Source organism: Leucopleurus acutus (genome assembly GCF_964270905.1).
Source record: "Leucopleurus acutus genome assembly, chromosome: 3".
In the NCBI taxonomy this organism is placed as follows: Eukaryota; Metazoa; Chordata; class Mammalia; order Artiodactyla; family Delphinidae; genus Leucopleurus; species Leucopleurus acutus.
The window spans coordinates 74,647,711-74,672,075 of record NC_139145.1 but is presented as its reverse complement, the minus strand read 5'-3'; positions in this window follow the sequence as shown (position 1 = coordinate 74,672,075).

The following is a 24,365-nucleotide window of genomic DNA, read 5'->3' as shown; positions in this document are numbered from 1 at the left end:
GGCTCCCATTTCAATTACCAAGTATTCTGTGCAGAGAAACAAAAACTGCCCAGTTAATACTGGGCAGAGAGAGCCCGAGCCTTGCCATGAAATGACAGTCTGGCGTTGGAGAGTCCAGGAAGCACCATTTTGCCAAAGGGCAGGAGAGATTTTGAAGCTTTTTCCTGACTGAAAATGTGGTATTCCTGTGATGCGTTCCCAGTGCTGACCTAGGGCCATGGAAGATAGAAAGTATCTAAGACCATCTGTCCACTTCCAGGGAGGGACTGGCTGAAGAACACATAGTATGCAGGAAAGGAGACTCACATACACACACACACTCACACATAGACACACTCACACACACACGCACACACATATGCACACACACACACTCCTGCACATTCACACACCTTTAGATTTCACAGAAGCAGAGAAATGTCACAGCCTTTCCAAAGAGTACATTTTGAATGTTATGTTGACAGTCTGATATGTTAAAAATCAACTGAGAAAAACCACTTTAAAGACAACAGAACATAATTTTCTTTTTACATTTGTCTCTACTTTCTCATTATCCATTGAATTCATTATTTTCAGGGAATTCTCTGTTAAGCAGGTAGAGACAAGCACCAGTGGAATCTGAATTATTATCATTAACATAACTTCATTTGTGCCCACAGGTTGTTAGTCCTGGAGAAATTCATGGTGTGTGTGTGTGTGTGTGAGTGTGTGTGTGTGTGTGTGTGTGTGTGTGTGTGTGTGTGTGTGTGTGTATGTTCCTTGTGTTCCTGCAAAATTGGAATCATGCTGTGAGTCATATTAAGAAGCGTCATTCTTACTCTGTGTACTATCAGTTGCCATGTCATGAGCATCTACTTACAATATCATCTCATTCATTCATTCACTTAAGAAATTATTATTATCATGTGAACCCTTCCCATGCTTCAATTTCCCACTGACACTTCACTCATTCAGTCTTGGTTTTGCTTTGTTCTGTGATCAGAAGCCCAGAAACTGTTGTATGAATAACTTCCAAGTGGAACGGTACAAAATAAGAATGACTCAGGGTCCCAGATGATGAGTGATCTATAAATATAATAAAGCCATTGACAAAAATTTGGTCATGTTCTCCCTCTCCTCTGACCTGAACGTTAAAAAAAAATAGTTTTCACAGAGTAATATTGTACATGTTTGCCGAATAAATTTAGAAAACACAAATAGGCAAATAAGAAATAAAATAGAAAATATAAACCATGGATAGTACCATCATCTCCCCCCAGAGATAAAGTGGTGCTGACATTCTTTTGTGCACCTCCTTCCCATCCCTTATCTGTACGGTTACGGTGGGTTTTGTATGGAATTTTGCAAAAATGAGATCAAGGCATATGAATAGTTTGGGAACCTGCTTATTTATCTATGTCCTTAGCATTATTTTCTTTGATGTCATTTGAGTACAGATAGTGGCTGAGGAATTATCTTTCTTCTACTCTGCGTAAGTGATCACAAGCCTTTGGCTCTCTGTGGTTTATGTCTTTTCTGGGCGTGGTTTCCTACAGCAGAAGACAGTAGTAGTAATAGCTCATATTTATTGAGCATTATTATGACCTGGCCACTTTAATCGAGTATCCCTTGTGATCTTCAAAACTGTATGAGGCCCATTTTACAGATGAGGAAGCTGAGGCACAAAGAGGTTCAGAGCAGACAGCAAATATATGATAGAGGCAAGACTGGAATTTAGACAGTCTGACCCCATGATCATAAGCACTAACCCCAGTGGCTGAAAAATCTGTTCAGATCTCACAGATCTGAACAGAATTCTGGGTAATCATAAAGCTGGTAGACAGCTTGGCCATCACCTGGTACAGCCCTCCTGATTCCGGTTGAGGGACTTCAGGTGGCCAGGCTCCCAAGTCACCTTCTGTTGTTCTTTCTACTCTACCCTGCTGCCTCCCTGCCATCCCACTTTATTTTTCCTTTTCAAAACTCTGTGATTTGAGTGTTTGGGGACATGAAAGATTAATAACCTCAGTCTGGACTGGACTGACTGTGGGCAGGCCTTGTGAGAGCTTTTCCCACACTTTGGTGCCAACAGGTCTCGGGCCTGGACTGCACACCCCTGTTATTCTTTCTAGTTGTGGGCCTCTCTGGAGCCAATCAGACCCACCGTGACAAACCTATCCAAGATTTTGAGAGAGAGAGAGAGACCCAGGGGACCCTGCTACCCAACTCGTCACGGAGCCAGCTCTGGACGTCTTTACCTTCATTCTAAAACTAGTGTCAGACCAGACATGCTGGAACCTTACCAAGCTGACACTTTAATCTATGTAACTAAATCCATCAGTGAAATACTAATGCTGTCTACATTATTTTTCCTTTCCTTGTCAGTTATTCGCAGCCAGAAAAAGTTCGTCTTGAGGAATTCACTTCCCCCAGGACCTTTATTGAAGTGCCACAGAGTTCACTGAGGAAAATGTGAGGGGGCTTATCTCTGGGTCCAGAAGCGGGTCCTGCTAGTGATCTCAGTGACTGTGGACATGGGGCTTCTCCGCTCTGGACCCATTCTTCGTCAGTTAACCAACTGGCTTGGCTTACGTGGATTCTGAATGTCTTCCAACTTAGAAGTGTCTATGGTCATTGTCAGCCTCCGTCAAACAAACTCTAAGCTTGCCTCAGTTTTCATGAATTTGTGTATTTATTCATTTATTTAAGAATATTTTTAAAGTACTTAGCCTGTGCTCAGTCCTTGGGGTAGAGTGGTTGACAAACAGTCATGGAATCAATTCACTTGTTGTGATAGTGCCACCAATGAAAAATACAGGGAGATGTGGGTATGTAGTAGGGCCTGATCTCAGCTGGGAGGCCAGCCGTGGCCACTGGGTTGGCATCGGCCAGACGACAAAAGAAGGAATGAGCTTTGCAGACAGGACAGCACCAGGTTTGGCTGATCCTGGCCCGGGCTGATGTAGAATCATTCAAAGATATGAAAGAGCCCCAGTGGGATTGGAGTGTAATCAGTAAAGGGAGTGTGGTTTCCCATTGTCCTTAGAATAACACCCCAGCTCCTTCCCTGATCGTGGTGATGAGGCCCTGCCTAAATTCCCAGCCTCGTCTCATGCTATGCTGTGACTCACTCTTCTCCAGCCACACTGCCTTTCTCTTTCTCTCTCATGTCACTTATTTTAGCCTTAATACTTGGCAGGTGCTAACCCACTCTTCTTTCTCATCTCACAATGCCCAATACCTCCTCATACTTCTGGAATCCACTTTAACTGTTATCTCTTCCCAGAGGCCTTTCCTGATCACCCCATCTCAGGGAGGTCAGCTCTTGCCCGTTCTCAGCCTCTGTTCATTACCATCCTAACACTGGTCATGGTCATGCTTATTTGTTCACTTGTTTATTCCCCTAGGGCAGGTCCCATATCTGTTTTGGTCTCCTCATTTAATATTTGGGGTATGAAGGAGGCTACAGTGTAGTCAGATTATAAAAAGCCTTACAGAGCTGACTAAGGCACTTGGGCATATGAAGCATCTCAAGGAGAAAGTGACCATCTCTCCATGTTACACGTGTAGGAATGCTTTGTGGAGACCAGCTGGGAAAGAGACGTGAGAAGATGTGGGGAGACCAGGTAGAGGTGACTGCAGTAGTCTATTTAAGAGATCAGATGGGATGCAGCAGTAAAGAGAAGCATGGTGGCTAGACTCGAGGGGTATTTATTTATTTATTTTTAATTAATTAATTTGTTTATTTATTTTTGGCTGCGTTGGGTCTTCGTTGCTGTACGTGGGCTTCCTCTAGTTGCAGAGAGCAGGGGCTACTCTTTGCTGTGGTGCATGGGCTTCTCATTGCGGTGGCTTCTCTTGCTGCAGATCAGGGGCTCTAGGTATGTGGGCTTCAGTAGTTGTGGCATGCAGGCTCAGTAGTTGTGGCTCATGGGCTCTAGAGCTCAGGCTCAGTAGTTGTGATGCATGGGCTTAGTTGCTCCGTGCCATGTGAGATCTTCCTGGACCAGGGATTGAACCCGTGTCCCCTGCATTGGCAGGCAGATTCTTAACCTCTGCACCACCAGGGAAGTCTCCTCAAGGGGTATTTAAAAGTCCATAAAACTTGTTGACGTTTTGGATATGGGAATAAAGGAAAAGGAAGCATCAAGGGGACCCCAGGTTTGGGGCACAAATAGATCCTTTTAGCAGGATGGAAAGCTCTAGAGGAGGAGAAGTGAGCTCGTGGAAGGAAGATGAAGGATCAGACTTGGGATATTTTTTGGTTTTAGTGCCTATATGACACCCCAGTAGAAGATCTGTTAAGGGGGCTAGGGCATACATGGATCTGGAGCTCAGAAGAGAGCTATGGGCTGGAAGACAAATGTATTAGGGAGTGAGAGTGGTTTGGAAATGGCAGTGTCTTGAGAGGCAAAGGTAGACCTGATGAGAAGGATATGAGGGAATAAAAAACCTCCCCCCTCCTGGTCCCTGATGTGATTTTTTAAACTGAGATAAATGTAATATGTAGACCATAATATTCACCCCTTTAAAGTGTGCAATTCTGTGGCTTTTACTCTATTCACAAAGTTGTGCATGTATCACCAGTAATTCCAGAGTGTTTCTCTCGCCCCAAAAGAAACCCTGTATCCATGAGCAGTCGGGTCCCCATTCCTCTCTCTCCTTAACCCCTGGCAATCACTAATCTGCTTTCTGTCTCTGTGGATTTGCCTATTCTGAATATTTCCTGTAAACTGTGTCCTATAATATGTGGTCTGGCTTCTTTCACTTGATATGCTGTTTTCAAGGTACATCCATGTTATAGCATACATCAGTGCTTCGTTCCTTTCTGTGGCTGCATAATGTTCCATTTATGAACACACATTTTGTTATCCATTCATCAGGTGATGAGCAGCTGGACTGTTTCCACCTTTTTGCCTATTGTGAATAACACTGTTATAAACAACAATAACAGCAAAACAAGAAACCAGCCTCGCCTTGAGAGCCCAGTGGGGAAGTCCGGCAAGACAGGCAGGTTTGATGACGGCACAGAAGTGGGTGGGTTTGAGGATGTAGGAGAGCTTTAGGTCAGGGTGGGACAGCTCTAGATGGCACATGTAAGGATTTGAGGGCATGTGAGAAAGAGTAGGCCCTGAGTTAAGGGCCGGAGAGAACGAGAGGAATGGTTCTGTAGGAGAAAAATGTGGGCCGCGGTTTATGGGACAAAACTGAGAAATCACTGAGGACCCATGGATTTGAGCCAAGGAGAAATCGCATTGTTTTTCGGAACAGTCGAGATAAAAAGGTTGTTCTCTAGATGTTCAGTCGAGACCTCTCAGTGAGGCTGGATGGCCAGGGACTAAGCCTCTGAGAACCTTTTTCTCTTGACTGCAGGTTTCTGGGTTAGCTACCGGCTTCTTCTCACTCTGGTCTGCTCCTCACAGACCCACTGGGGCATATGTGGATTTTTGATTTTTAGTTGAAGTCAACTAAATTTGTATGCTTACATTATTTTGTTCCAATCATTTTAAAATGGGAAACGCTATGCAGGCAGATGGCAGAGAATTTATGTAGCAGAGAACAAAAAAATCCCCTATAATGCCATCACCAGATCACAAACTATCTTCATCTGAGAGCATTCTGTTCTTTTCGTCATATGAATTTGTACTATTTTGCAAATTGAGTTTTGTCTCCTGTTTATCACTCAGCATTCTGAACATTTCCCATGATCATCTAATATTTCATAACTGTCACTTTGAGTTTTTGTATTGTAAGAGTAAATACCTGCTTATCTGAAGTTATCAGGGTATAAAATTATGAAAAGCAAAAGGTGACTCCCAGCTGACTCGCCCCCAAACCATATCTCACTCCCCAGAAAGCCAAGGCCTGTGGCCCACTGTGCCTCCTTCCACGCACTTTCTGAGCATTTGCAGGTACAGATGAACATATATATGTATATACTCTTACTACACAAAAGAAGTCTTCTGAAATACTTACCCTTACTTACTACATCGCAGACATTATCTCATGCTACTGAACACAGAGCTGTCGCATTTTCATTTACAGCTGCATGGTATTCCATTGTATAGACATGCCATAATTTATCCAACTATACTCCAGTCATAGTTACTCATATAAAAATGCTGCAGTAATCCATGCATACATACCTTATGCACCCAGGAAAGTGTCTCCTTAGAGTAACTAGGCCGTGGAACCCTTGAGTAAAGGAATGTGCCTTGAAAAATTTGAGATACTGTCAAATTGTGCTCCATAAGGACTATAGCAGTTTTCACTTTAACTAACAGTTCCTCTTTCTTCAAACCCTGTCCTCAGTCTTGAGTACTTTGCCACCAGATAAGTAAGACCCAGAATCTCATTGTAATTGTAATAGGCATTTCTTCAACTTTGAGTGCACTTGACATTGTTTCATATAGTTAGCCATTAATATTTCATTTTTTGTAGATTGCTTGCCCTCCTTGTTCCTTATTTTATTGAAATACTGGTTTTTCACTGTTATTATTGTTGTTGATTTGTAAGAGTTTGCTGTATATTAAGGAAACGGGCTTTTTGTGTATACATCACAAAAATTTTGTCCAGATTTGTCTCTATTCTGATTTTGTTTCTCCCCTTCTACCAGGATTTAAAATATTCATGTAAAGAAATAGTTTAAGGTTTTCATTTATGGTATTCTCCCTTAATGGTTGTAGAATTTTCTAGCAATTAAATGCATTATAATTTAACTATTTTACCACTAAGTGCGGATCTGTTGCTTCCAACTTTTAGGCAATATAAATACTACTGTGATGAACCACTTTGTACCTATAATTTTTTCCTTATTGTAGGCAAGAATATGGTTTTTTAAGCGAGAGTACTAGACCACGGCTCTTGATAATACATTGTCAAAATAATTTTCCAAAAAGAAAACCCAGGAGCAATTTGTGAGAATACCAAGAAACCTGTCTGTGTGTCTAAAAGACTGACACCTGAATGCCTGACATTCATTTGTAATATAACATTTATACAAATGGTCATTGGATTTACTTTTTAAGAGGGGGAGGAACAAAAAGTGCAGGAGGGAAAAAAAAGTGGATGGTAGGGTTAAAGAAGTATATTAAGGTTTATTTTTTAAAAACGGGAGCTAAACAGATACAACCCACCCCTCCAATACATCAGTGACCTGGCACCCGAGGTTCTTTGGGAACAGCTTGGCTTCTCTTGGAACGCAAACACTTTCCAACCTTGGAGTGACCTTTGCCCTTCGTAAAGCACATAATCCTCTAAAAGGGGGTTCTTAGAGTTTGAGGTCTATTGTGTTTGTCAATTAAGTGAAACATCTCAGCTGATTTGGGTTGTGGTCAGTGGAGGTCTATTGTGTTCGTCAATTAAGTGAAACACCTCAGCTGATTTGGGTTGTAGTCAGTGGCTGTGTGATTCTGTTGGAGAAGAGAGGGGAGCTGATCTGGCTCACCTGACGTTACTTGTGCGTTAGCCAAAAAGCTGCCCATGATATACTGTCTCTTATACGAGCTAACATTTCTTTTACTTATAAAGGCTTTTTATTGTGGAAACGTCCATAGGCACCTATTTTGGGCTGAATTGTATTTCCCCCAAATTCCTAGGCTGAGGTCCTAACTTTCAATACCTCAGAGTATGACTGTATTTGGAGATGGCGCCTTTAAGGAGGTGATTAAGGTTAAATCAGGTCATTGGAGGTGGGCTCTAATTCAATTATGACTGGTGTGCTTATAAGAAAGGAGGAGCCTCCCAGAAGAAAGACTGTGTGAAGAGAGAGAGAAGAGGGTCATCTACAAGCCAAGGAGAGAGACCTCAGAAGGAAACTGACCCTGCAGACACCTTGGACTTCTATCTCCAGAACTGTAAGAAAATTAATTTCTGTTGTTTAAGCCTCTAAGTTGCTTAAGCCACCCATGGTACTTTGTTATGGTAGCCCTAGTAAAGTAAATACAGTATCCCCAAATGGAAAGAATAGTATAATGAATTCTAGGTACCCACCACCCAGCTTCAACAACTAACAAATCGTTTCTCTTGTGTTTCATTTATCTCCTCCAGTGATTTTTCCTGGACGCTTATAAAATAATTCCCAGACATCATATCCTTCTACTGATAAATATTTTAGTATGCATCTCTGTTTAAGGGCCTTTTCTTTTAAAGAAAAAAATACATATTCACCAGGTCATTATTTCTCCTAATGAAACTAACAGTAATTTCCTATTATTTGTTAGCCAGGTCATATTCAAATTTTCCCAGGTGTCTCAAAGAAGGTGTTGGTTTGTTTACAGACAGTCTGAATCAAAACTGAAATTCAATTAGTGTATTTGGTTGTTATTTCTCTTAAGTCTGTTTTATTCTAGAACATAACTCGGTCTCTACCCTTTTCTGTGGTATAAATTTATGGAAAAAGCTGAATTACTTGTTTTGTAGACCACCTCATGTTCTGAATTGGCTCAATACTTCTCTGTGGTGTGAACTCAGTCCTTTCTCCCTGTTTCTTCTAATTTGGTAATTAGATTTAGAGACTTGATTAGATTCAGGTTCTATATTTGAGGCAAGATTATTTCAGTGTGGGTATAATTCTGAATTTTAAAAAGCTGGAGTGACAGTTTATTTTCTATTTGAGATACTATGAACAACACATAAAATTGGCTTGGGTAGCTAGCAGAGATGGTAATTTTGCATATTAAGCACCAAGCAAGGACAGGGAAATAAAATGAGAGAAATAAATGAAGCATAGTAAATGGGCATCATTTTCACTAAGAATCTGTCGTGGAATGAAACTTCCCGGCTTCAGGAACAACTACTGTACACTTCGGAGGTCACAATGAGTGAGATTATTTTATTTTGCTTATTTATTTTAAAATCATGTTGGTGTGGCAGCCGCATAGCTATAAATGTGAAGCCTCCAAACAAAAGTGTGCTGTGTCCTTCACTTTCCAGGGCTTCCTCTTCCCCTTGGAAGTGGGGAGTTGCTTCTCTGTGGCATTCATGCTTTACCCCCGTGCTTCCATAGGTCTGCCCCTCCCTGGGAACAGGGCTTACTGAAGCACTGATTACCAGCAGCAGAAGGCTGGAAATGACCTCCATGTCCATCAAAAGGGAACTTGTTAAATACATAAGGAACACTAAGCAACCTTTAAAAATATTGGGTTGGCCAAAAAGTTCGTTCGGATTTTTCTGTACGATGTTACCAAAAACCCGAACGAACTTTTTGGCCAACCCAATACTTCTGTAAAGCTATTAGGTGCTAAAAGACACCATCTCCAAAACACACCGTGCAGTGAGGAAAGCAAGATTTAAAAACTGCATAGAAAGTAGGCTACCAATGTTTATTATATGCATGGAATATTATTGTAAGAACACATAAGAAACTAGGAAGTTGGAGGACTCAGGTGCTCGTGTAAAAGATTTTTTTTTTATTGTAGACTCTGTGCCTTTTGAATTTTTAGCTGTGTGTAGAAATTTTTCAAAAAATTAATGAATTCCTTGCAAATTGGGATGGACTGAGAAGTTGTCAGTGACGCTACAGAGTTGAGCCAGTAGGTTTCAGTTCTCATCTGTGTTTATCAAGCACAGGAGATGACAGACAGCAGTGGGGTTTTCACATGAAACATTTTCAGCTTGCATTTGACCACTTTGAAAGAGGGAAACCAAACAAACTTTTGGAACAGTTTTCAAGTATCAAACGTGTTCTGTGTTTCAAAGGGTTTTAACTCACAAATAGTCCTTTCTCTGCACTGACATTCCTCACTTTGAGAAACTAAAACAAGTAGCTTGTACCAAAAAAAAAGTATAAATTATGATTACTTCTGATCAAACACGTAATGTCAAGTCTGCAAGAAAGAAAAAGAAACTTCCAAAACAGTCTGTGTTAGTGTTTCCATAAAACATGCCATGTACTGTATGTTGGCACCAGGGCACCAGCTAAGGAAGTCTATTAATAGAACTAAGAAAACAATAATAGGGGCCCCCTGGGCCTGGTCATTTTTAAAGATATGAGAATGAGCACTTGATTTTATAATTTTAGAGCTGTTAAAACACCTGCCAGTGGGACTTCTTATTTGCGTGGATTTTTTTTTTCCATTACACTGTGTGTGGAAAGACATTTTCAAACAAAGCATAAAGGCCATTCAAGAAAACTCCAAGTCCCAAATATGAAGCTTGATAAAGTGTCCAGAAAACCTATGTTTACAAATTTGAAAATAGTCCCTGAGTGCTATTTATTAACCCTCAAGCACCCTTGAAGCTTAACTGTGGAGGTAATCCCTATAGAAGGGGTTGCAGTGGGCACAAATCACACAGAGCAGAAAACCAAAAACAGGTAGACTTCAAGATACTTATCACAGATTTAACTTATCGGGGCCTGGAACATCATCCGTCATAGTAATCAGGGCATGTTGCCACTGGAGGGGGTGCTTCCTGCTTTTAGGCTTCCAGAATCTCTGACTTTAGGTACCAAACCCGGGATTACCCTGGAAGGACTGACCTCCCCCTTGTTGGGCCCTTTATTCTAACAGCTGAGCCCATCATATACCCAGGCCACATATGGGACCATCTGGGGGGTGGGACCTATGAACCTGCCTGCAATTATTTTCTCTATTAGCTGATCAAGTTCCTCATTTATTCTTTTGGGTTCAGTAATGGACACCGGATATACCAAAATGTTATGACATTAAGTGCAACATGGTGGTTAAGGGCTCCCATGGTAGAGCCAGACAGACAAGGGTGTGAATCTCAGTACCCCCACCTGTTAGCTGTAAAAACCCACCTCAGATGCTAGAGTGACGGTTGAAAACTATAAGGCCAACACCTGACTCCAAAGATGCCTCACTACAAAAGAAGCCCTTCCCTCCAGGGCTCCCAAATCCAATCTGGAGGACAGGCATGTGTAGTAATAACTACATGAATGATCAGAACATCAGAGAAATGTGACCTAGGTCCTAAGCAAACCAAATGGGAAAGCAGGGGGCTCATTTGGGGAGAGGAGGGCAGGGGAGGGCTTCTGGAAGGGGAAGCATTCTGAGCATATAGTAAGGGGAATGCATTACATGCAAAGATAAAACAGCTTGTGGAAAGTTCTGAAATGCTTGCACCGCTAGCTTACAATGTGACAAGGACTCATTTATGATGTTGCATTAGGTTGCTATGTTTGAGGGACTTGTGCAGCCCCAGAGGGCTGTGTTATATATGATGTTTCTTTTCTCCGGGGCTTGCCACCTTGCAGTTGTAGCAGGGCAGAGTTCTCAGCCCTCTTCCTCTATTCGAGACACTTTATGATCTTTTCTTCTTTGCTCATCTCCTGCTTCATCACTTCCAAAGATGAGGGACTATTAATCTGGACGAATTGCAGGGCATTTATTAGGCCATAGAGACTAGTGGGCAGGACCATTGTATATAAGATAATTATGTACCTCTTTCCTGACTCTCAGGGATCTCTGTCCCAACCCCAGTCCCAGATGTTCCAAAGCATCAAGTGCTTTCCACGGACCACGCTGTGATTGCAAGGTCTCTCCTCTTGAAGGCCCCTGTGAGGCCCAGCTTCTACTCCAGGAGAGGCAGTACATAGAGGAATTCAGTAAATGATGGCTAGATTGAATAATGCTGTGGCTAAGAGGAACTCCATCCTCTTAAACATGCTTAGACTTGGCATAATACTAGAAGCTGGCACTGGTTTTGTTATATTTACGATTTAGACAGATAATGAGTTTTCTTGGAAGGCGTTACTGGCATCCAGTGTGGATTGCAGGTAAATTAGATGTCATAGTTTTGACCTTTGTGGAATGACTTGACATGATTGACCTGTATCAATTAGCAAATGGTGTCCAGCAGTCCTCTGCCCAGGTTTGAAGACCACATCCTAGTCTGTTCTGAGGCACCAGAACACCTGGCTTTTAAATGATCCTGACGTTTCCAAGTTCAGGGGATGGAGAAGATAACTGTCATCAGAGGTGGGTCCGAAGGTTATTAGGGTACCTGAAGTATGAATCATCCTTTTGCTAGTGTAGATTTCTCCATGTATAGAGCGGGCCTCGGAGACAGGCTCTCAGCTCCCCTGGCAGCGTCCTCCTCCAAGCATGCCACAGCTCTGTGGAGTGACTCCAGGGCTCATCCTGCAAGCTCATCCCAAATCCTTTAGCCCTCCCAACAGCTCCAAGGAAACACATAGTAATGTCTGAATTTTGTAACTATGGAAGTTAAAGAGCAGTGAAGAAAATAGATGTGGCAAAAGACACATAACATCTCAAAAGTGGACCTGGCAAAAAGAAAGCAGATTCTAGGGCTCTCAGACTCCTATCTTGTGATACTGACCTCAGTCTCTCCCTTAGTTTCCTTCCCGATCTCCCTGTGGCTCACCACCTCCACTCAGCACTCTGCTTAAATAACAGAAACACCTGCTCTGACCTGTTTTTAAGAACTTCTCTTATAACCAGCATTCTCTCTTTCCTTCCCAGGCTTTGTTTTTCTTTTTTTTTTTTTTTAATTTTTTAACATCTTTATTGGAGTATAATTGCTTTACAGTGGTGTGTTAGTTTCTGCTGTATAACAAAGTGAATCAGTTATATATGTACATATATCCCCATATCTCTTCCCTCCTGTATCTCCCTCCCTCCCACCCTCCCTATCCCACCCCCCTAGGTGGTCACAAAGCACCGAGCTGATCTCCCTGTGCTATGCGGCTGCTTCCCACTAGCTATCTGTTTTACATTTGGTAGTGTATATATGTCCATGCCACATTCTCACTTTGTCCCAGCTTACCCTTCTCCCTCCCTGTATCCTCAAGTCCATTCTCTACTAGGTCTGCGTCTTTATTCCCATCCTGCCCCTAGGTTCTTCATGACCAATTTTTTGTTTGTTTTTTAGATTCCATATATATGTGTTAGCATACGGTATTTGTTTTTCTCTTTCTGGCTTACTTCACTCTGTATGACAGACTCTAGGTCCATCCACCTCACTACAAATAACTCAATTTGGTTTCCTTTTATGGCTGAGTAATATTCCATTGTATATATGTGCCACATCTTCTTTATAATTCATCTGTTGATGGAGACTTAGGTTGCTTCCATGTCTGGCTATTGTAAATATAGCTGCAATGACCACTGTGGTACATGACTTTTTGAATTATGGTTTTCTCAGGGTATATGCCCAGTAGTGGGATTACTGGGTCATATGGTAGTTCTATTATTAGTTTTTTAAGGAACCTCCATACTGTTCTCCATAGTGCCTGTATCAATTTACATTCCCACCAACAGTGCAAGAGGGTTCCCTTTTCTCCACACCCTCTCCAGCATTTATTGTTTGTAGATTTTTTGATGATGGCCATTCTGACCGGTGTGAGATATCTCATTGTAGTTTTGATTTGCATTTCTCTAATGATTAATGATGTTGAGCATTCTTTCATGTGTTTGTTGGCAGTCTGTATATCTTCTTTGGAGAAATGTCTATTTAGGTCTTCTATCCATTTTTGGATTGGGTTGTTTGTTTTTTTTTGATATTGAGCTGCATGAGCTGCTTGTAAATTCTGGAGATTAATCCTTTGTCGGTTGCTTCATTTGCAAATATTTTCTCCCATCTGAGGGTTGTCTTTTGGTCTTGTTTATGGTTTCCTTTGCTGTGCAAAAGCTTTTAAGTTTCATTAGGTCCCATTTGTTTATTTTTGTTTATTTCCATTTCTCTAGGAGGTGGGTCAAAAGATCTTGCTGTGATTTATGTCATAGAGTGTTCTATGTTTTCCTCTAAGAGTTTGATAGTGTCTGGCCTTACATTCAGGTCTTTAATCCATTTTGAGTTTATTTTTGTGTATGGTGTTAGGGAGTGTTCAAATTTCATTCTTTTACATGTAGCTGTCCAGTTTTCCGAGCACCACTTATTAAAGAGGCTGTCTTTTCTCCACTGTATATTCTTGCCTCCTTTATCAAAGATAAGGTGACCATCTGTGCGTGGGTTTATCTCTGGGCTTTCTATTCTGTTCCATTGATCTATATTTCTGTTTTTGTGCCAGTACCATACTGCCTTGATTACTGTAGCTTTGTAGTATAGGCTGAAGTCAGGGGGCCTGATACCTCCAGCTCCGTTTTTCTTAAGATTGCATGGCTATTTGGGGTCTTTTGTGTTTCCATACACATTGTGAAATGTTTTATTTTAGTTCTGTGAAAAATGCCATTGGTACTTTGATGGGGAATGCATTGAATCTGTAGATTGCTTTGGGCATTATAGTCATTTTCACAATGTTGATTGTTCCAATCCAAGAACATGGTATATCTCTCCATCTATTTGTATCATCTTTAATTTCTTTCATGAGTGTCTTACAGTTTTCTACATACAGGTCTTTTGTCTCCTTAGGTAGGTTTATCCCTAGATATTTTATTCGTTTTGTCGCAATGGTAAATGGGAGTGTGTTCTTAATTTCACTTTCATATTTTTCATCATTAGTGTATAGGAATGCAAGAGATTTCTGTATGTTAATTTTGTGTCCTGCTACTTTACCACATTCATTGATTAGCTCTAGTAGTTTTCTGGTAGCACCTTGAGGATTCACTATGTATAGTATCATGTCATCTGCAAACAGTGACAGCTTTACTTCTTTTCCGATTTGGATTCCTTTTCTTTTTCTTCTCTGATTGCTGTAGCTAAAACTTCCAAAACTATGTTGAACAATAGCCGTGAGAGTGGGCAACCTTGTCTTGTTCCAGATCTTTGTGGAAATGGTTTCAGTTTTTCACCATTGAGTATGATGTTGCCTGTGGGTTTGTCATATATGGCCTTTATTATGTTGAGGTGAGTTCCCTCTATGCCTACTTCCTGGAGGGTTTTTATCATAAAACGGTGTTGAATTTTGTCGAAAGCTTTTTCTGCATCTATTGAGATGATCATATGGTTTTTCTCCTTCAATTTGTTAATATGGTGTATCACATTGATTGATTTGGGTATATTGAAGAATCCTTGCATTCCTGGGATAAACCCCATTTGATCATGGTGTGTGATCCGTTTAATGTGCTGTTGGATTTTGTTTGCTAGTATTTTGTTGAGGATTTTTGCACCTATGTTCATCAGTGATATTGGCCTGTAGTTTTCTTTCTTTGTGACATATTTGTCTAGTTTTGGTTTCAGGATGATGGTGGCATCATAGAATGAGTTTGAGAGTGTTCCTCCCTCTGCTGTATTTTGGAAGATTTTGAGAAGGATAGGTGTTAGCTCTTCTCTAAATGTCTGATAGAATTTGCCTGTGAAGCCATCTGGTCCTGGGCTTTTGTTGGTTGGAAGATTTTTAATCACAGTTTCAATTTCAGTGCTTGTGATTGGTCTGTTCATATTTTCTACTTCTTCCTGGTTCAGTCTCGGAAGGCTGTGCATTTCTAAGAATTTGTCCATTTTTTCCAGGTTGTCTATTTTATTGGCATATAGTTGCTTGTAGTAATCTCTCATGATCCTTCGCATTTCTTCAGTGTCAGTTGTTACTTCCCCTTTATCGTTTCTAATTCTATTGATTTGAGTCTTCTCCCTTCTTTTCTTGATGAGTCTGGCTAATGGTTTATCAATTTTGTTTATCTTCTCAAAGAACCAGCTTTTAGTTTTATTGATCTTTGCTATTGTGTCCTTCATTTCTTTTTCATTTATTTCTGATCTAATCTTTATGATTTCTTTCCTTCTGCTAACTTTGGGGTTTTTTTTGTTCTTTCTCTAATTGCTCTAGGTGTAAGGTTAGGTTGGTTATTTGAGATGTTTCTTGTTTCTTAAGGTAGGATTGTATTGCTATAAACTTCCGTCTTAGAACTGCTTTTGCTGCATCCCATAGGGTTTGGGTCGTCGTGTTTTCATTGTGATTTGTTTCTAGGTATTTTTTGATTTCCTCTTTGATTTCTTCAGTGATATCTTGGTTATTGAGTAGTGTATTGTTTAGCCTCCATGTGTTTGTATTTTTTACAGATTTTTTCCCTGTAACTGTTACCTAGTCTCGTAGCCTTGTGGTCGGAAAAGATACTTGATACGATTTCAATTTTCTTAAATTTACCAAGGCTAGATTTGTGAGCCAAGATATGAACTATCCTGGAGAATGTTCCATGAGCACTTGAGAAGAAAGTGTATTCTGTTGTTTTTGGATGGAATGTCCTATAAATTTCAATTAAGTCCATCTTGTGTAATGTATCATTTAAAGCTTGTTTCCTTATTTTCAGTTTGGATGATCTGTCCATTGATGAAAGTGGGGTGTTAAAGTCCCCTACTATGAATGTGTTACTGTCGATTTCCCCTTTTATGGCTGTTAGTATTTGTCTTATGTATTGAGGTGCTCCTGTGTTGGGTGCATAAATATTTACAGTTGTATCTTCTTCTTGGATTGATCCCTTGATCATTATGTAGTGTCCTTCTTTGTCTCTTGTAATAGTCTTTGTTTTAAAGTCTATTTTGTCTGATATGAGGATTGCTACAGCAGCTTCTTTTGATATCCATGTGCATGGAATATATTTTTCCATCCCCTCACTTTCAGTTTGTATGTGTTCCTAGGTCTGAAGTGGGTCTCTTGTACACAGCATCTATACGGGTCTTGTTTTTGTATCCATTCAGCCAGTTGATGTCTTTTGGTTGGAGCATTTAATCCATTTACATTTAAGGTAGTTATCAATAGGTATGTTCCTATTACCATTTTCTTAATTGTTTTGGGTTTGTTATTGTAGGTCTTTTCCTTCTCTTGTGTTTCCTGCCTAGAGAAGTTCCTTTAGCATTTGTTGTAGAGCTGGTTTGGTGGTGCTGAATTCTCTTAGCTTTTGCTTGTCTGTAAAGGTTTTCATTTCTCTGTCAAATCTGAACGAGATCCTTGCTGGGTAGAGTAATCTTGGTTGCAGTTTTTTCCCCTTCATCACTTTAAATATTTCCTGCCACTACCTTCTGGCTTGCAGAGTTTCTGCTGAAAGATCAGCTGTTAACCCTATGGGGATTCCCTTGTGTGTTATTTGTTTTTCCCTTGCTGCTTTTAATATTTTTTCTTTGGATATAATTTTTGATAGTTTGATTACTGTCTTTCTTGGCATGTTTCTCCTTGGATTTATCCTGTATGGGACTCTCTGTGCTTCCTGGACTTGATTGACTATGTCCTTTCCCATATTAGGGACGTTATCAACTATAATCTCTAAATATTTTCTCAGTCCCTTTATTTTTCTCTTCTTCTTCTGGGACCCCTATAATTAGAATGTTGGTGCATTTAATGTTGTCCCAGAGGTCTCTGAGACTGTCCTCAATTCTTTTCATTCTTCTTTATTCTGCTCTGCAGTAGTTATTTCCACTGTTTTATCTTCTAGGTCACTTATCCGTTCTTCTGCCTCAGTTATTCTGCTCTTGATTCCTTCTAGAAAATTTTAAATTTCATTTATTGTGCTGTTCATCAGTGTTTGTTTGTTCTTTAGTTCTTCTAGGTCCTTGTTAAACGTTTCTTGTATTTTCTCCATTCTATTTCCAAGATTTTGGATCATCTTTACTATCATTATTCTGAATTCTTTTTCAGGTAAAATGCCCATTTTCTCTTCATTTGTTAGGTCTGGTGGGTTTTTACCTTGCTCCTTCATCTGCTGTGTGTTTCTCTGTCTTCTCATTTTGCTTAACTCACTGTGTTTGGGGTCTCCTTTTCGCAGGCTGCAGGTTCGTAGTTCCCGTTGTTTTTGGTGTCTGTCCCCAGTGGCTAAGGTTGGTTCAGTGGGTTGTGTAGGCTTCCTGGTGGAGGGGACTAGTGCCTGTGTTCTGGTGGATGAGCCTGGATCTTGTCTTTCTGGTGGGCAGGTCCACATCTGGTGGTGTGTTTTGGGGTGTCTGTGGCCTTATTATGATTTTATGCAGTCTCTCTGCTAATGGGTGGGGTTGTGTTCCTGTCTTGCTATTTGTTTGGCATAGGATGTCCAGCACTGTAGCTTTCTGGTAGTTGAGTGGACCTGGGTCTTGGTGTTGTGATGGAGATCTCTGGCAGATATTCGTTGTTTGATATTACATGGAGCTGGGAGGTCTCTTGTGGATTAATGTCCTGAACTTGGCTTTCCCACCTCAGAGGCACAGCCCTGATGCCTGGCTAGAGCACCAAAAGCCTGTCATCCACTTGGCTCAGAATAAAATGGAAAAAAAAAGAAAGAAGATAAAAGAACATTAAACTAAATTAAAAAGTTATTAAAATAAATTTTTTTTTAAATTTTTAAGTAATTTAAAAAAAGAGAGCAACCAAACCAAAAAACAAATCCACCAATGATAACAAGAGCTAAAAAATAAACAAGAAAACAAACCAAACAAACAAAAAGACAGACAGAACCCTAGGGCAAATGGTAAAAGCAAAGCTATACAGAAAAAAGCACACACAGAAGCATATACATACACAATCACAAAAAGAAAAAGGGAAACATATATATTGTTGCTCCCAAAGTCCACCTCCTCAATTGGGGATGATTCGTTGTCTATTCATGTATTCCACAGATTCAGGGTACATCAAGTTGTTTGTGGAGGTTTAATCTGCTGCTCCTGAGGCTGCTGGGAGAGATTTCCCTTACTCTTCTTTGTTCGCACAGCCACCGGGGTTCAGCTTTGGATTTGGCCCCGCCTCTGCGTGTAGGTCGCCGGAGGGCGTCTGTTCTTCGCTCAGATCCCGGGACCCTGGCAGTGGCGGGCTGCACAGGCTCCCGGGAAGGAAGATGTGGATAGTGACCTGTGCTCGCACACAGGCTTCTTGGTGGCAGCAGCAGCAGCCTTAGCGTCTCATGCCCGTCTCTGGGGTCCGCGCTGATAGCCGCGGCTCGCGGCCGTCTCTGGAGCTCCTTTAAGCAGCGCTCTTAATCCCCTCTCCTCGCGCACCAGGAAACAAAGAGGCAAGAAAACGTCTCTTGGCTCTTTGGCAGCTCCAGACTTTTTCCCGGACTCCCTCCCGGCTAGCCGTGGTGCACTAACCCCTTCAGGCTGTGTTCACGCTGCCAACCCCAGTCCTCTCCCTGGAATAAGACCTCCGAAGCCCAAGCCTTAGCTCCCAGCCCCTGCCCACCCCAGCGAGTGAGCAGACAAGCCTCTTGGGCTGGTGAGTGCCGGTCGGCCCTGATCCTCTGTACGGGAATCTCTCCGCTTTGCCCTCCGCATCCGTGTTGCTGTGCTCTCCTCCGTGGCTCCGAAGCTTCCCCGCTCTGCCCGACCCCCGCCCCCGCAGTCTCGGCCCGCGAAGGCGCTTCCTAGTGTGTAGAAACCTTTCTTCCTTCACAGCTCCCTCCCACTGGTGCAGGTCCTGTCCCTATTCCCTTGTCTCTGTTTTTACATTTTTCTTTTGCCCTACCCAGGTACGTGGGGAGTTTCTTGCCTTTTGGGAGGTCTCAGGTCTTCTGCCAGCATTCAGTAGGTGTTCTGTAGGAGTTGTTCCGCATTGTAGATGTATTTCTGATGTATCTGTGGGGAGGAAGGTGATCTCCACGTCTTACTCCGCCGCCATCTTGAAGCTCCTTCCTGGTTTTCTTTATAGCACTTAGCATCTGACATGTTATATATTTATGTACTGACTGCATGGGAACTCCAACTAGAAGACAATCTTCATGAGACTGGAACTTTTTTTCACTGCTGTATCCCAACACCTGAAACAAAGACTGGCAGAAATAAACCCTTGCAACATAAAAGAATGAATACTCGCTAATAATTAGTAAGGCCTTCATCAGTGCTAGGTGTTTTATATGCATTCATGGATCAAATTCTTATACCAACCTAATACGACAGATGCTATATTTGTGAAATAATTATTTCACAAATGAGAAAGCTGCTGCTGAGAAACATTAAAGAACTTGTCCAAAGCCATAGTTTTATTAACTGGTAAAACTTAAAGCCTGTGGTTATATCAACCTTGATTGTGTTTAATTCTTTACCACACCCTAGTTCCCGCACATTGAAGTTTCACCTTCCCAGCAGTCCTCCTCAGAATCTCTATCAAAGATTACTCTACTAAAGCCCTTACTTTTGGATACCTACAATAAGGTATCACCTCACACAGGTCAGAATGGCCATCATCAAAAATTCTACAAACAATAAATGCTGGAGAGGGTGTGGAGAAAAGGGAACCCTCTTGCACTGTTGGTGGGAATGTAAATTGATACAGCCACTATGGAGAACAGTATGGAGGTTCCTTAAAAAACTAAAAATAGAACTTCCATACGACCCAGCAATCCCACTACTGGGCATATACCCTGAGAAAACCATCATTCAAAACGAGTCATGTGCCACAATGTTCATTGCAGCTCTATTTACAATAGCCAGGACATGGAAGCAACCTAAGTGTCCATCGACAGATGAATGGATAAAGAAGATGACACATATATACAATGGAATATTACTCAGCCAGAAAAAGAAACGAAATTGAGTTATTTATAGTGAGGTGGATGGACCTAGAGACTGTCATACAGAGTGAAGTAACTTAGCATATGGTATTTGTTTTTCTCTTTCTAACACATATATATATATAGAATCTTAAAAAAATATATGGTTCTGAAGAACCTAGGGGCAGGACAGGAATAAAGATACAGACGTAGAGAATGGACTTGAGGACACGGGGAGGGGAAAGGGTAAACTGGGACGAAGTGAGAGAGTAGCACTGACACATATATACTGCCAAATGTAAAATAGATAGCTAATGGGAAGCAGTGGCACAGCACTGGGAGATCGGCTCGGTGCTTTGTGACCACCTAGAGGGGTGGGACAGGGAGGGTGGGAGGGAGGTGCAAGAGGGAGGGGATATGGGGCTATATGTATAGGTATAGCTGACTCACTTCGTTATACAGCAGAAACTAACACACCATTGTAAAACAATTATACTCCAATAAAGATGTTTAAAAAAAACGGATTAAAAAAATGCTCAAAGAAGTGAAGAATAAGAAGAGATCAATGACAAGACCTGCAAGTTATATGAACAGAGTAAAACTGCTCAAAGGTTTTCACTTAAATGACTTCTGAGAAATACCTTGAGATGGACAGGTTAGTTGACACATTGAAAAAGCTCAAGCAATTTTAAAGAAATGTTAGGTTTTTAAGTCAGTGCTTGTAGGGATATTTGCCTGGAGATGTGATTGCAGGGTTGAGGGGAAAGGAAGGCTCTCTGTACTCACCCGCCCCCCTCCCACTTCCTCACACCAAAATTGCCTCTTGGGCAATCTTGTGGCACCCGGAATTACACCATTAACTGTGACTCTATCTTCTGATAAAATATATCTCCTGAAGGATACAGTCCTTTGGTCTTCTCAATCTTTTATATGAATGTATCCAGTTTTTCATGAAAAGAGTTTTTTAATACGGGGAAAAGGTAGAAAGCACATGAAGATTTGCATTCCTGAGTGAGAACAGGGAGAAGAAAGAAGGGGGAAGAGAGGAAATGAATTAGCAGTTGTCTCCCTAGTTGGCGCAATCTAAAGCAAGCATTTAAATGAGTCTAGTAACAAAAACAAAAATACTGATTTCTAAAAACTAAAAAGTTTTTCTTTGTAAACTCTGCTAAAAGGGAAACTGAGAAATATTAAATATTTTAAGAGTTTATTTGAGCAAACATCGATTTGAGTCAGGCAGCATCCAATATAGCAGATAGAAAGGAGTTCCAAGGAGACGTGGAAAAATGAAAGACTTTTACAGTCAGAATGGAGCAGGAAAAAGGAATCTAAACCAGGCAAAAGATGGAGTCAGTTATTGCAAAGTTACTTTCCTTTAGGGTATGGGAGGTGTTCCATTTCTGGGAGAGCTGAAACTGTAAGTCTCAGTTTGGTGTCATGGGGCTTGGCATAAGTAACTCCATTTGAGGCCTGTTGTCTTGTTTTTAACAACTCTAAGCGGGCAGGGACTGGACCTGTTCATTCAGCCTGTATCCTCAGCGCCTCAGAAATGAGCACAGTGCCTGGCACGTAGTAGAAGCTCAATAAATATTTGTTGGGTGGATGAATGTACAATTCTTAAAGTGTTCCTCAAGCCCTTACTTCCTGTCCTCCTGCCTTCCCATCCTTCAAGCAAAGTTGTGCCTTCTCTCTCCCACCAACCCTCTCCCTAGGAAGTGAATTTCTCCTTCAATTTCTCCAGCAAATATTTCTACATAGGTTTTATGAAGAATTCGTCATATAGACAGTGAAATCTCTTCAAAAATTTAAAGTTTCTTTCCTTCTAAAATGTTTCATGTTTATATCTATCTCTGCCTCTGGATTATAAGCCTTGGAAAGGTAGAGGCCTCACAATTTAGGTTTCTCAGAACTCGTAACACAAATAAAAATATTGATTGGGTTTTTATAAGAAAACTTCACCTTTTCAAATTCAAGCAAACTAAAGGTATATGGACAAACCAACACACCGGGCACATTATCTTACTGCTTCAGTGTCTCAAAAACAGGATTGGAAGGTGCTGGATTAAATGAGAATATTTATCATTAATGACACACTGATGTTAACTGAGTAACAGTTGACCTTTTTAATGAGTCCTTATTTATCCGGACAAGAAATGTACCGTGATACACATACACACTATGACTTTACCTGAAAAAATTGAGGGAAAAGCCCATTAACTGCAAATGCCACAGCATAACATTATAATAGCCTCACCTTGTTGATTTGGAGGAGCTGGGTTTGATGGATTTGAGACTGATGAAACAGTACTTTCCCTTGAAATTTTTATTAATATTCTAACAAACTGCAGAATTGGATCTTTTTTGAAGTTGCATTGTACTTTCAGATCTGTTTCCTTCCCAAGAATGAGTTCTCTTAACTACTGATAAACTGTTCTCCTTCCATGGAAAATTCCTCATCATTTCTCTATTTCTTTGCAATGTGTGAGCACCGAGAACGTCACTGCACATATGCGTCTACACAATCCAATAAACGCCCTACCATCCACCACTTTCTCTACTTAGTTATTATAGGGTTGAAAGTTCATCACGGTCCCCCGCCCCACCCTTCACAAACTAGTGAGGGAAAAAAGAAAATCTGCCGCATCAACTGTTAGCAGGATACCATGAGCAGCTGAATGCAGTTCTAAGACAGTACTGCTGATCAGACTTACAGTTCATCCGTGTTGGGAGTGTTTTGCCTCTTAAATCAGGCTTTGTATGTGATCGTGTGTGTGTCACCATCATGACCCACAGCATATTAAAGCTCACAGTGGCCTAGCTGGTCCCATGGTGTTCTAAATAAGAGAAAAGAATGCACACCTTAAAAGGCAATGCAAACTTAGGAAGTAAGATTTACTCTCGTATGTCGTGGTTTTGAGGCAATGTAGAAACAGAATTGTATTTACCCTTCACATTAGAAACATTTTGAGTATAATTTTAGTGTTTGATGTTTATAATTTTTCTCCCTCTCTCCAGGAAATGGGGTAATCAGGGTTGACAGAGCGGGGTAACTTTATTCTTGTCTATCCCTAGCTGCCACCACCTTCTAGGAAAACCACAATGGAGATTTTTTTAATGCCACGTTCAGAGACATGTGGAAGGTCTCTCCCTTGAAAGCCAACTCTTACTCATTAGTTGCCAGACAGTACCTAAACGCTCCATATATGTTTGATCTTGGCAACAGTTTTCTGAGGCTGGTGCCTTTATCATCACCTCATTTTACAGATGAGGAGACAAAGGGATAAAGAAGTCTTACCCAAGCTATTCAGCTGAGAAGTGGCCAAGTCAATTCACACGCAGTCAGCCTGAAGGCAGAGCCCACTCAAAATCTAAATCCCTGAACAGGTTCTCTTTATAAATAGCTAACAGAGGGAAGTGTGCTCTACGGCAAGTAGATCCTCCCCCCACCCCACCCCCACTCATACTGTTATTCTTCGAATTTCCTTTCGTTGGAAGTAAACTTAAGGATAATATCAACTTGGATTAAAAGTCACATCCTTTTTACTGTCATCTTAGATTGTTGTGTAACCCGATAATGAAGAACAGCTAGAAAAGCAAAACAAAACCAAAAAAATCAAAGTATGTGTCACTGTTGCATTACCCTCTTAGACGCTTTGGTTCTGCTTAAGAGCTTATCATTTTCCGCACAAGCCCATTTGGGAAGGAGGCAATATGTCTTCTGGCTCTCGAATGCTGCTAGCCTCCGAACCTCATTATGGCAAGTCATTTTCTGAAGCTGGACTGTAGCTCTAGACAAATGATTGTATTAAGTTTTAAATAAACATACAACATTTACGTTATGCTGTTTCTTGAAATGATTTATTGTCATTTTCTTCTTTTAGTCCTGCTCTCTGGACATAAAAGACACAAGCTTTTACTGTTTATACAAACCAAATCCTCTGTTTGCTCTGATTAAGCATTCATGGGTCTTTAATACAGCACAGGCATTAGATTTGGGATTATTCCCTATGGGAGTGGTGGAATTAAATACATTTAGCCAGCAGAGATAAGAAAGGGCACCAGAGTTTAATTGCCATTAAAATA